Source organism: Nycticebus coucang, chromosome 1 (assembly GCF_027406575.1).
Source record: "Nycticebus coucang isolate mNycCou1 chromosome 1, mNycCou1.pri, whole genome shotgun sequence".
In the NCBI taxonomy this organism is placed as follows: Eukaryota; Metazoa; Chordata; class Mammalia; order Primates; family Lorisidae; genus Nycticebus; species Nycticebus coucang.
The window spans coordinates 121,802,556-121,816,452 of NC_069780.1; positions in this window are offsets into that span (position 1 = coordinate 121,802,556).

Consider the following 13,897-nt stretch of genomic DNA (forward strand, 5'->3'; position numbering starts at 1 on the left):
AAGCAGGAAGTGAGTCTTATGCTAAAGATCAGGGCTCAGTTTCCCCTATAAGAGGGACAGAAATAGTGGCAATGGAAAATAGGCCCTTGGACCCCCAAATAAGAAGCAGATGGAGGAAACCAGTTAGCTGCAAATTCAGAATATTTCTTATTAAAAAATAATTATGTTTCAAAGATAAAAACCCAAAGTAGGAAGAACTACTTGCAGGGAGTAGAATCAGACCCTAATAGTAACAATAAAAATCCGGCAACCCTTGTCTGCTTAATTTCAGTATTGCTCTGCAGTAGGGAGTCTTATTCATATTTTCCCCCATTTGAATGGTGGTATTTATGGCAATATTGCATGTTGGATACATAGTAGGCAGGTAACTTTTCTCTTTATTTCAGATTTTCAAATCAAGGGATACTTATCCCAGTAATCTTATCCACATCATGTCAAGGTTCTTGATTTCATGCCTACCTCTAAGGACAATGTGATAGGGTTTAGGAGAGTCGTGGGAGAGGATAAATGTATTTTTATGTGGTAGGCAGCCACTAAATTTAGGATGATTTGCTATAGAGCAATAGATAACTGACAAAATACGACTGTGAAAAATCTGTGTCCACTGAGAAATGTTGGCATCATTCATTTTTGGCTTCTTCAAGTCTACCTGCTAAGTGATGATGACCCAGAATTTAGCATGCCTCTCTGCTCTCCTCTTCCTCAAAGGAAAATTCCACACATTTTTACTTAAAATACTAATTACTCACAAATACACATGTGGTATATACTTTTTTAACACTCGTTGCTTAAGCTACTTTGAATGCCTATCTGGATGTCCAATAGGAATCTCTAACTCCTGACCAAGTACAATTTATTTTCTCCCTATATCAAAAATCATTCTTTCTCTTGAACTCTCAGTCTAAAAAGAAATTGAGAGGCGGTGCCCATAGCTCAGTGGGTAGGTGCCCATAGCTCATGGGCCACATACACTGAGGCTGGAAGTTTCGAACCCTGTCTGGGCTTGCTAAACAACAACAACTGCAACAAGAAAATAGCTGGGCATTGTAGTGGGCACCTTGGGAGGCTGCCCAGGGCAACAGCTTGAGACTCTATCTCAAAAAAAAAAAAAAAAGAAGAAAAAGAAAGAAATTGGGCATCAATATCTGTTAGTTACTGACTTTTGTCAACTGAGCATTTTCCTTCCTTCTTTTATGTCGGGTACATTGACTTTATTTGAGCTTTTGCCCTTTCATGTCTAGACTTTTGCAGTAGTCTCTTTCCTAGGTTTTTGAATCTTAGATTTGCCTACCTTGAAACCATCCATTATTCTAGAACAAATCAAATCACATTACTTCTCTGCTTAAGCATCTTCACTGATTTGTATAGCTTCATCCAGTGTGATTATATGATTTACATACAAGAAGGTTTTTTTCCTTAGAGAATGAAAGGAGAGCCTATTAATAAATTGACAGAACAGTAGGCACAAAGCACTTATTCCAGGCAAACTTGAAAGTATGAACTTGTTTATGAAATACTGTCTTAGTTTCTTGACCATACATCAGATTCAACATCAGAGACATTGTATTAGTGTAGAATCCCTAAGGGCAGAGTCTAAGGTGGGGATATTTGTGTACGTTTTTATCAAAGGAAAAACATCTGAGGAAGTAAAGAAAAAAGGATAGGGGAAAGAAGAAGCTTAGCCAACATGCATATTTGCTTTTAGATTAAGTCCAGTCTCTGTTCCGTCCCACGGGGAACTTGCACATACATGTCACCACAGAGTTACTCAACTTTAAGTTGTCCCTTGGGTTAAAATTTTTCTGAAAAGAGTACAGCTGTGTGCTATTCACAGCTAATGGTGATGTACATATGTGGGTCACTATGAAATTGTGCAATGGACTGTGTTACGGTTCATTATTTCACTTCCAAGAAACACAGTAGCTGCGTCCTTTCTGATCACCTGTGTGAGCTTCATTGTGTGGGGCCTGTCAGTGTTGCTGGGAGGGCTTCATTTGTTCCCATTTGCATGCATTTTAAATTTCTTGATTTTTGTGAATTTCTAAGCTTTTGTAATGACCCAAGCATTACGTTGCTAGGGCTATCATTACGAAGTACCATGAAGTTATTGTGGCTTTAAACAACAAAATGTTACTGTCTCACAGTGATGGAGGCTGAAAATCCAAATTAAGGTGTCAACAGGGCCAGGCTCCTCTGAAGCCGTCAGGTTCTGGGATCAGAGAGGAATCCGTGGTGGTCATTGCCTTGCAGCTGTGACAGGATCTGTCAGCTACACCACACTCGTCTCACAGCCGTTTTGTGTGTCTCTGTGGTCACATGACGTATTCCTCGTTTACGTTTGTTCAAATTTCCTTCTTCTAAGGATATTGAAGGATAAAAAGGATATTTGTCATATTGGATTAGGGCCTGCCTAACACCTTCACCTTAATTTGATCACATATTCAAAGAACTTAATTCCATATAAAGTCATATTTATAGGGCTTCAACATTATCTTTTTGAGAGTTTCAACTCAACAAACGTCAGTGGGACACTGGAAAAATAAAGGATATCTGGCCAGGGCACCAATAGTGTTGGCTACGAATATCTTTTCTTGTTTTGTATTGAGACAGTCTTACTCTGTTGCTCTGAGTTGAGTGCCTTGGTGACACAGCTCACAGCAACCTGAAATTCTTTCTTGGACTTAAGTTATTCTCTTGCCTCAGCCTCCCAAGTTGCTGGGACTACAGATGCCTGTCACAATGCCTGGCTGTTTTTAGCAGAGATGGGGTCTCGATCTTGCATGGGCTGGTGTAGGATAATATTTAGAAATAAACATATCCTACATCAAGGCTGCAAGGCTGTCTCTCTGCAGTATTGGCATTCACACCAACAGCTGGTCTTGAACTCCTGAGCTCAAGCAATCCATCTGCCTTGGCCTCCCTGAGTGCTAGATGTAGGCATGAGCCACCAAACCCAGCTCTACAAATCTCTTTTTAAGTTCCCAATTTTCTCACGAGTTTATCCTTTAGCTATATTGAATGAACGACACACCAAGCAATTTTCAATTTCCAATTTTCACCTCTTTGCATATTTTCTTCTTGTCTAAACTATATTTATCTCTCTGCTTGGCAAAAGTCTCCTCATCTTCAAGATAAAGTATCATATTGGTCCTCCTGTAGCTGAGCCACATTAAAGGCTGCCATAACTTTGTTCTTGATTGAAACTATCTCAAGGTCTGCAGGAAGGGACATTCCTTTGAAGACCCTCCAGAGAGATTAGAAAATCTAATCTAGTAGGAGGCAGGCACTGAAAAAGAGCATGCTGTGGTCAGGAATTTCCTGAAGAGACCTGAGTAGTGGTAAATCAAAATAAGGTTATTGTGCTGCTAGGTTAAAGATTACATTTGTCCTTTACAGATGAATACTTTGTTCTTTAAAGCAAAAAGAGATAAATAAGGCTCGTGACTTTCCTGTAACTTTATTGTGTTGTAAATTTAAGATTATGTGTGTAGGTTCAGAATGCTCTATTCTTAGGGTATATAAGTTAGTAAGAAATAAACTAGGGTCGCTGCATGCTACAGAGAGCTAAGCCACCTCCTCTTCCAAGACATTCTGACTGCTAGTTTACCTCTGTGACTTCGGCCCGATCAAATCACGCAACATCCTCCCAACCTCTCCATAACAAGCCACCTCATTCCAGATGAGTTTGTTTATAATTTATCCAAATATTTTAATGCGTGCTATGTGGCATAAAGCTAGATATTAGATGTGGTGTTTGATCACTAGGAATATAGACCTTGGTCCAAAGGTAGGCTACAGGGGAGATAAAATATAAATAATTGTTACCAAGTTCAATAAACAGTAATGCAGTAACAGTATGCTGTGGTCACTGAGAAGAAGAGTGCCCAGTTCAGGGATTGTAGAAATGTAAGGGTTGACACTAGTTAGGAAGATTCAACACTAAAGATTAAAATTTAGAGTAGAAAAGGCAGTTCTACAACATTCCTTTCATAAAGCATCTAATTTCAAACTCTACAAATGTTCTCTACTAGTTATTTAACTGTTTCTTTAATTCATTCGTTAAATCTTTCATTCATTAAACTTGACAGTTATTTCTGGAGTAAGGCACTGAGTTAAGTTCTATCAGACATATGCTGGAACTGTTTTAAAACAAACGTTAAGTATAGGCAATAGAATAAGACATACTTACTGTCTTTAAAGTTGATGTTGCAATTTGCTATTTTGAACTGTTGATCAAGCTGTATTTATCTATAATTGATTAGTTTCCTAGAAAAAAATTTGTCAGTCTGTAATTTGTATATCTCAAAGCAGTCCTTAAATATCCTCAAGGTAATTTTCCTAAACAGACAATTTAGAACGCCTGCAATTAGAGTTCCAAGTGATGATTGTCTGAACTGGTAATTTTCTTGTCTTAATGGCAATAAGCTGCTCATTATTTTTAAAAAAGTGTGTCACCCATTATTCCTGTTTAGAATGACGCCTTTTCTCTAGAAGCTGAAGAAATAGTCTATTTCTTACTGACAGGGCGGTAAAGTGAGGAAAGATGCCAACAGCCATGTACTGAAAGCAAAAACATCCCCACTGATGTCTGATTGGTTGGTTTTAATATCGTTACCTAAAATAGCCATTTTGAGAGGCAAAATGTTTTGCTTTCGTCAGTCAAGGATTTATAACCATTCATAATGTTAAACATTAACATGAAATGAATTCATATGATTTCACTGGTTCATCCCATTTCTTGTATCCAAAAATAAACACACAACAAAAGAGCGACTTTAACTTCTCCTTACTACAGACATACTCAATATTTACAGAATGCAATTACAGTGAAACAGAAATAACGAGTTAATTGGTTAACAGAAGGAGTGTTACTATTTTTTTTTGGAGTCAGTCTAGAACAGGGTTTAGCAAATGTTTTTGTGAAGGGCCAAATAGAAATAAATATTTTTTACTTTGAAGGCCATATGGTCTCCACCACAAATATTCAACTCTTCCACTGCAGTAAGAAGGCAGCTGCAGACAATTCCTAATGAAAAGATGGGGTTCCCATAAAATTTTATTTATAACACTATATGGCAGGATATATTTTGCCCATGGGTTATAGTTTACCAAATAAAAGTATGCTCTTCATAGGAATGTTCTGAAAATTAAAGTATGTAATGTATGTAAAACACTTTATACGGGACCTTAAAACTCAGTAAATACTTAATATATTCAAATAATTAATATTGTTATTATGTAGAGAGGAAGGGATTGAGACACAAAAATGAAGGAGGTGCATACTCTGTGTGGACAAGGCCAGGTCTATATTTAAAGTCTATCTTAGACCTAGCCCAGTGTCCAGCACTGTGCCTAAGAAAGGAATCAATGAATACTTATTGAATGAATCAACATGTGAATAAAGTAGAACTTTTTTGTTATTAATTCACGTTGTTTTTCTGTAAAATTTAGAGAGGTGTGACTTGGTAGGCATAGAGTACCCTGTATTCCTTCAGTTTATATTTCCAGATGGCCATAAGGTATGATGTGGTGAGCGCTGTGGCCTGGGAACGAAGTGAGGCTACATTTAGAGGTTTTTGAAGAATCTGTATGTGCTGTCGCCCAGGAATCAAAGAATGCTGGGTTAGATAAAACCTTTTATGGAGGCGGAGCAAGATGGCAGCCGAGTAACAGCTTCCTTGCATCTGGGCACTGTGAGTCTGGGGAGATAGGACTCCAGGCATCTCTGGCTGGTAGGAACTGCCTATCATCACTCCTATGAGGATACAGGGAGTCAGTGAGAGACTTCTGGACCCCAAGAGGAGGACTAAAACAGTGGAAAACTGGCAAGTGGTTGCGTGTGTTCAATCTGTCTAAACCCGCCCACAACTGTAAGTTCAGTAGCAGCGAGACTGCAAACCAGAAAGGCCTTACCTGTGAACTGTTTTGATGTCCTTGGACTTGGCACTGAGTTGAACTGCCTTGGGGAAGGCCTGAGCGGGAGTGCGGAGAACTTTGGCTGTTGTCTAGGGCCCCAGTCTGAGCCGCTGAGCCAGACGGAGCTAATAGTGTTTGGCGGTGGGTCACATGGAACCATTGTCAGTGATCTGCCCCGGCAAGCCCCGCCCTCAGGGTCGCAGAGCTAGAAACGGGTGGGAGCTGGTAACCCAGCAACCAAGTAGCCTAAGGGTGGGGTCTGAGCTGCCTTGCAGCCCTAACCCTCAGGGCAGAGTGAGACTGGTTTTGGCACACTGGGTAAGTGGATAGCCACTTCAGCAGTGATTCCAGCGAGAAAGCTGGGAAAGCTTCTGCTCAGCAAGTTTACAAGTTCAAAGTGCCTTTTAAGTGGGCTGAAGAGAGATTTAGGGTGTCTACCTGCTGGGGTTTGAGAAATCAGCAGCCTCCAGTCGTATCAGAACTGTGACTAACATCTCATACCCCAGAAGACCACGTGTTGCCCAGACAATATTCAATAACATATACAAACTGCTTTGTTTTTGGTTGTGTAGTTTTTTCTTTTTTTTGTTTGGTTGTTTTTTTTTTTTGTTTGTTTGTTTATTTTGACGTTGTTGATGTTCTTTTGTTTTTTAATTTCAATCTTTTCCATACAGATCCCTTTTGCTTTCTCAATTTTTCTAGTTTAATTATAATTTCCCATTGCTGCCTTTTTTAATAACTACAACTTCATTTTTGCTAGTGTTTCTACCGCTATCATTTGGTTTTTCACCCAATGGTATCCCCGTAAAGTTTTCTGTTTGCTTGTTTTGGTTTGATTTATAGCATTTTTGTCTTTCCTCTCTACTTGGTGGAGGTGGGGTACTGTGTCTGATCAGGTTAGCAAAGAGCTGCTGACCTCAAGGGAACCACCCAACTGGGCACCCCCAGAAGGTGGGGTTTTTAAAGGTTGTGTCAAAGTACCCTACTGTACACCTATATTGCCCTGTCTCCCTCTTTCTGTGCCTCTCTTCTTTTTGTCAATATTCCTTATCCCCACCCCCTCACCTTTCTCTATCTTTCTTTTTTTTCTTATCACTCGGTCCTCCTTTCTTTCATCCCTTTTTTGCTCTTCAACCTTCTCACCCTTCTGGTCCTGTAACCCTTAGTCCACAGGCATGAGAACTTAAAGAGCAAGAGGAAGTGAAAGGAAAATTAGGGCAAGGAAACAGATAAAAGAAATCATTCATGAGGAAGAATCAGCAGAAAACTCCAGGCAACATGAAGAACCAGTCCAGAACAACCCCGCCAAGGGACCATGAGATAGCTACTGCAGAGGATTCCACCTATACAGAAATGTTAGGAATGACAGAAAGGGAATTTAGAATACACATGTTGAAAACAATGAAAGAAATGATGGAAACAATGAAGGAAACTGCTAATAAAGTGGAAAATAACCAAAAGGAAATCCAAAAACAGAATCAAATCAGAGATGAACGATATGAAGAATATAAAAAGGATATAGCAGAGCTGAAGGAACGGAAACAGTCAATTAGGGAACTTAAAGATGCAATGGAAAGTATCAGCGACAGGTTAGACCATGCAGAAGAAAGAATTTCAGAGGTAGAAGACAAAGTTTTTGAGATAACTCAGATAGTAAAAGAGGCAGAAAAGAAGAGAGAGAAAGCAGAATGTTCACTGTCAGAATTATGGGACTTTATGAAGCGTTCCAACATAAGAGTTATAGGAATTCCAGAAGGGGAAGAAGAATGCCCCAAAGGAATGGAAGCCATACTAGAGAATATTATAAAAGAAAACTTCCCAAACATCACCAAAGATTCTGACACACTGCTTTCAGAGGGCTATCGGACCCCAGGTAGCCTCAACTCTAACCGAGCTTCTCCAAGACACATTGTGATGAACCTGTCCAAAGTCAAGACAAAAGAAAAGATTCTGCAAGCTGCCAGGAGTAAGCGCCAGTTGACCTACAGGGGCAAATCCATCAGAGTGACCTCAGACTTCTCTAATGAAACTTTCCAAGCAAGAAGACAATGGTCATCTACCTTTAATCTACTAAACAGAACAATTTTCAGCCCAGAATTCTGTACCCTGCTAAGCTAAGCTTCAAAATTGATGGAGAAATCAAATCATTTACGGATATACAAACATTGAGGAAATTCGCCACAACAAGACCAGCTCTACAGGAAATACTTCAACCTGTTCTGCACACTGACCACCACAATGGACCAGCAGCAAAGTAAGAACTCAGAAATCAAAGGACAGAACCTAACCTCTACACTGATGCAAAAGATAAAACTAACCAATGGACTCTCACCAAATAAGACGAATAGAATACTACCACACTTTCAATTATCTCCATAAATGTTAATGGCTTGAAATTCCCACTGAAGAGACATAGATTGGCTGATGGATTAAAAAACACAAGCCATCCATTTGCTGTCTGCAAGAAACACACCTGGCTTCAAAAGAGAAATTAAAGCTCCGAGTCAAGGGTTGGAAGACAATTTTTCAGGCAAATGTAATTCAGAAGAAAAGAGGAGTTGCAATCTTATTTTCAGATACATGTGGATTTAAAGCAACTAAAGTCAAAAAAGACAAAGATGGTCACTTTATATTGGTCAAGGGAAAAATACAACAAGAAGACATTTTAATTCTAAATATTTATGCACCCAATTTAAATGCTCCCAGATTCTTGAAGCAGACCTTACTCAGTCTGAGCAATATGATATCTGATAATACCATCATAACAGGGGACTTTAACACTCCTCTTACAGAGCTGGACAGATCCTCTAAACAGAAATTAAACAAAGATGCAAGAGATTTAAATGAGACCCTAGAACAACTATGCTTGATAGACGCATATAGAACACTCCATCCCAAAGATAAAGAATATACATTCTTCTCATCACCCCATGGAACATTCTCCAAAATTGATCATATCCTGGGACACAAAACAAATATGAACAGAATCCAAAGTATTGAAATTTTACCTTGTATCTTTACAGACCATAAGGCACTAAAGGTGGAACTCAACTCTAACAAAAATGCTTGACCCCACCCAAAGGCATGGATATTAAACAATCTTCTGGTGAATAACAGATGGGTGCAGGAAGAAATAAAACAGGAAATCATTAACTTCCTTGAGCATAACAACAATGAAGACACAAGCTACCAAAACCTGTGGGATACTGCAAAAGCAGTTTTGAGAGGAAAATTCATCGCTTTAGATGCCTACATTCGAAAAACAGAAAGAGAGCACATCAACAATCTCACAAGAGATCCTATGGAATTGGGAAAAGAAGAACAATCTGAGCCTAAACTCAGTAGAAGAAAAGAAATATCCAAAATCAAATCAGAGATGAATGAAATAGAAAACAAAAAGAATCATTCAGAAAATTAATGAAACAAGGAGTTGGTTTTTTGAAAAAATAAATAAAATAGATAAACCATTGGCCAGACTAACTAGAAATAGAAAAGTAAAATCTCTAGTAACCTCAATCAGAAACGATAAAGGGGGAAATAACAACTGATCCCACAGAGATACAAGAGATCATCTCTGAATACTACCAGAAACTCTATGCCCAGAAATTTGACAATGTCAAAGAAATGGATCAATATTTGGAATCACACCCTCTCCCTAGACTCAGCCAGGAAGAAATAGAGCTCCTGAACAGACCAATTTCAAGCACTGAGATCAAAGAAACAATAAAAAAGCTTCCAACTAAAAAATGCCCTGGTCCAGATGGCTTCACTGCAGAATTCTATCAAACCTTCAAGGAAGAGCTTATTCCTGTACTGCAGAAATTATTCCAAAAAACTGAGGAAGAAGGAATCTTCCCCAACACATTCTATGAAGCAAACATCACCCTGATACCAAAACCAGGAAAAGACCCAAACAAAAAGGAGAATTTCAGACCAATCTCACTCATGAATATAGATGGAAAAATTCTCAACAAAATCCTAGCCAATAGATTACAGCTTATCATCAAAAAAGTCATTCATCATGATCAAGTAGGCTTCATCCCAGGGATGCAAGGCTGGTTTAACATACGCAAGTCTATAAACGTTATCCACCATATTAACAGAGGCAAAAATAAAGATCACATGATCCTCTCAATAGATGCAGAAAAAGCATTTGATAAAATCCAGCATCCTTTTCTAATTAGAACACTGAAGAGTATAGGCATAGGTGGCACATTTCTAAAACTGATTGAAGCTATCTATGACAAACCCACAGCCAACATTTTACCGAATGGAGTAAAACTGAAAGCTTTTCCTCTTAGAACTGGAACCAGACAAGGTTGTCCTCTGTCACCTTTACTATTCAACATAGTGCTGGAAGTTCTAGCCAATACAATTAGGCAAGACAAGGAAATAAAGGGAATCCAAATGGGAGCAGAGGAGGTCAAACTCTCCCTCTTTGCTGACGACATGATCTTATAATTAGAGAACCCGAAAGACTCAACCACAAGACTCCTAGAAGTCATCAAAAAATACAGCAATGTTTCAGGATATGAAATCAATGTTCACAAGTCAGTAGCCTTTGTATACACCAATAACAGTCAAGATGAGAAGGTAATTAAGGACACAACTCCCTTCACCATAGTTTCGAAGAAAATGAAATACCTAGGAATATACCTAACGAAGGAGGTGAAGGACCTCTATAAAGAAAACTATGAACTCCTCAGAAAGGAAATAGCAGAGGATATTAACAAATGGAAGAACATACCATGCTCATGGATGGGAGGAATCAACATTGTTAAAATGTCTATACTTCCCAAAGCAATCTACCTATTCAATGCCATTCCTATCAAAGTACCTACATCGTACTTTCAAGATTTGGAAAAAATGATTCTGCGTTTTGTATGGAACCGGAAAAAATCCCGTATAGCTAAGGCAGTTCTCTGTAACAAAAATAAAGCTGGGGGCATCAGCATACCAGATTTTAGTCTGTACTACAAAGCCATAGTGCTCAAGACAGCATGGTACTGGCACAAAAACAGAGACATAGACACTTGGAATCGAATTGAACACCAAGAAATGAAACTAACATCTTACAACCACCTAATCCTCGATAAACCAAACAAGAACTTACCTTGGGGGAAAGACTCCCTATTCAATAAATGGTGTTGGGAGAACTGGATGTCTACATGTAAAAGACTGAAACTGGACCCACACCTTTCCCCACTCACAAAAATTGATTCAAGATGGATAAAGGACTTAAATTTAAGGCATGAAACAATAAAAATCCTCAAAGAAAGCATCGGCAAAACACTGGAAGATATTGGCCTGAGGGAAGACTTCATGAAGAAGACTGCCATGGCAATTGCAACAACAACAAAAATAAACAAATGGGACTTCATTAAACTGAAAAGCTTCTGTACAGCTAAGGAGACAATAACCAAAGCAAAGAGACAACCCACACAATGGGAAAGGATATTTGCATATTTTCAATCAGACAAAAGCTTGATAACCAGGATCTATAGAGAACTCAAATTAATCCACATGAAAAAAGCCAACAATCCCTTATATCAATGGGAAGAGACATGAATAGAACTTTCTCTAAAGACGACTGACGAATGGCTAACAAACACATGAAAAAATGTTCATCATCTCTATATATTAGAGAAATGCAAATCAAAACATCCCTGAGATATCATCTAACCCCAGTGAGAATGGCCCACATCACAAAATCTCAAAACTGCAGATGCTGACGTGGACGTGGAGAGAAGCGAACACTTTTACACTGCTGGTGGGACTGCAAACTAGTACAACCTTTCTGGAAGGAAGTATGGAGAAACCTCAAAGCACTCAACCTAGACCTCCCATTCGATCCTGCAATCCCATTACTGGGCATCTACCCAGAAGGAAAGAAATCCTTTTATCATAAGGACACTTATACTAGACTGTTTATTGCAGCTCAATTTACAATCGCCAAAATGTGGAAAGAGCCTAAATGCCCACCAAGCCAGGAATGGATTAACAAGCTGTGGTATATGTATACCATGGAATACTATTCAGCCATTAAAAAAAATGGAGACTTTACATCCTTCGTATTAACCTGGATGGACGTGGAAGACATTATTCTTAGTAAAGCATCACAAGAATGGAGAAGCATGAATCCTATGTACTCAATCTTGATATGAGGACAATTAATGACAATTAAGGTTATGGGGGGGAACCAGAGGGATGGAGGGAGGGGGGTGGGGCGTTAGTGTGTGTCATACTTTATGGGGGCAAGACATGATTGCAAGAGGGACTTTACCTAACAATTGTAATCAGTGTAACTGGCTTATTGTACCCTCAATGAATCCCCAACAATAAAAAAAAAAAAAAAGATAAAACCTTTTACCCACTGCTGTGATTTTTTTTTGTTAAAATCATACAAGAAATCGGCAGTACCAGTGGCTCTTTGGGTAGGGCGCAGGCCACATACCCAGAGGCTGGGTTTGAACCCGGCCCGGGCCAGCTAAAACAACAATGGCAACTGCAACAAAAAGTAGCTGGGTGTTGTGATAGGCACCTGTAGTCCCAGCTACTTGGGAGGCTGAAGCAAGAGAGCTGCTTATGTCCAAGAGTTTGAGGTTGCTGTGAGCTGTGACGTCACAGCACTCTACCCAGGGTGACATAGTGAGGTTTTGTCTCAAAAAAAAAAAAAATCATACAGGAAATGGAGGAATCAGGATCAGAACCTTAGTCTTCTGATTCCCCAGATTCAGTACTCTTTTTATTAATATAACACATCACTACAGTTAATATCTAAACATTTTTATTAATGTCATAAGAAACTCCCTTTATACCACCTTTCCTCCCGCCTATTAAAATTATACATAATATTACAAACATATGAATATATCTTAGGTAAAGGGTCTTACAAGGTAATTAGGCTTAATTCATTTCTAAATCTACGATGATGCAAAACGTTTCAGATGATTTCTACATGGTAAAAGAAAAACATACTTCTGAATGTAATATTGAAGGAAAAATAGTATGAAAAGTATTTCAAACTATTTTTTGAATTCATCGTTACTTGAAATAGTAAAATGTGTGGAGGGTATTTTCTTAGTTATTAGCATTGATAACATCATTATTTATTTAGGAATTTTAATGCTTTCAACATCTGTTTACATGTAATCTAGCTGCTCTTTATACACACATAATTTCTGTCTGTCTCAACGAAAACTTACAAATATGAATGTCTCCCTATGATCAACCACCGTTTCAAGCAGGCATTTCTTTTTGCTTCTTGTTTTGAAGATTCTGGCTTGCAAACTGTCATTTGTCTACATCCTTTGTATGACACTAACAGACTATTAAAGTAGAATGATTTTACCAGCATAATTTCTGGTATACAGAAATAATTATGTAAAATGAGTAACTTTAGTTGACTTCTCTTTACCAGAGCCATATCTTTTAGAAAAAGTTACAATTATCTTATTTTGCAAAAACTTTGTAATTTTAAAAATGTTTTATAATATAAAACACACAGCTGGTAAAACAGTTATGTAAAATTGATGTAGTCAAAATAATTTTACTGAAAAAACATACATAGCTCCTTAAATGTTCTGTAACTAATTGATTTTTAAGTAGTATCTAATTCTTCACCCCCAAATTTAAAGTCATTCAAGATGTCATTTTGGTTCTAGGAATTCTTCACTTCATAAATAGGGCCTTAAAAACATAAAGTCTATATTCTGTTGCTTTTATGCCTTTGTAAGTAATATAAGTTAAATGTTGGAAAAAGTTTTATTTAAAGAAAAATGTGAATTAAAAAGTTATTCCAATACAGTGTATTTTAAATTAATTACCTAGCATAATTTAGCTATCTTATATGGAGTAGTAGTGTTTATTTTAAACATTAAAAATATAATGATATTACAATGATGACATAGTCTATATAGCAAAATAGTTAAGGCTAACGTGGTCGTGCACTTGAAAGAAGTTATATTTTGCAGGTGAGTAT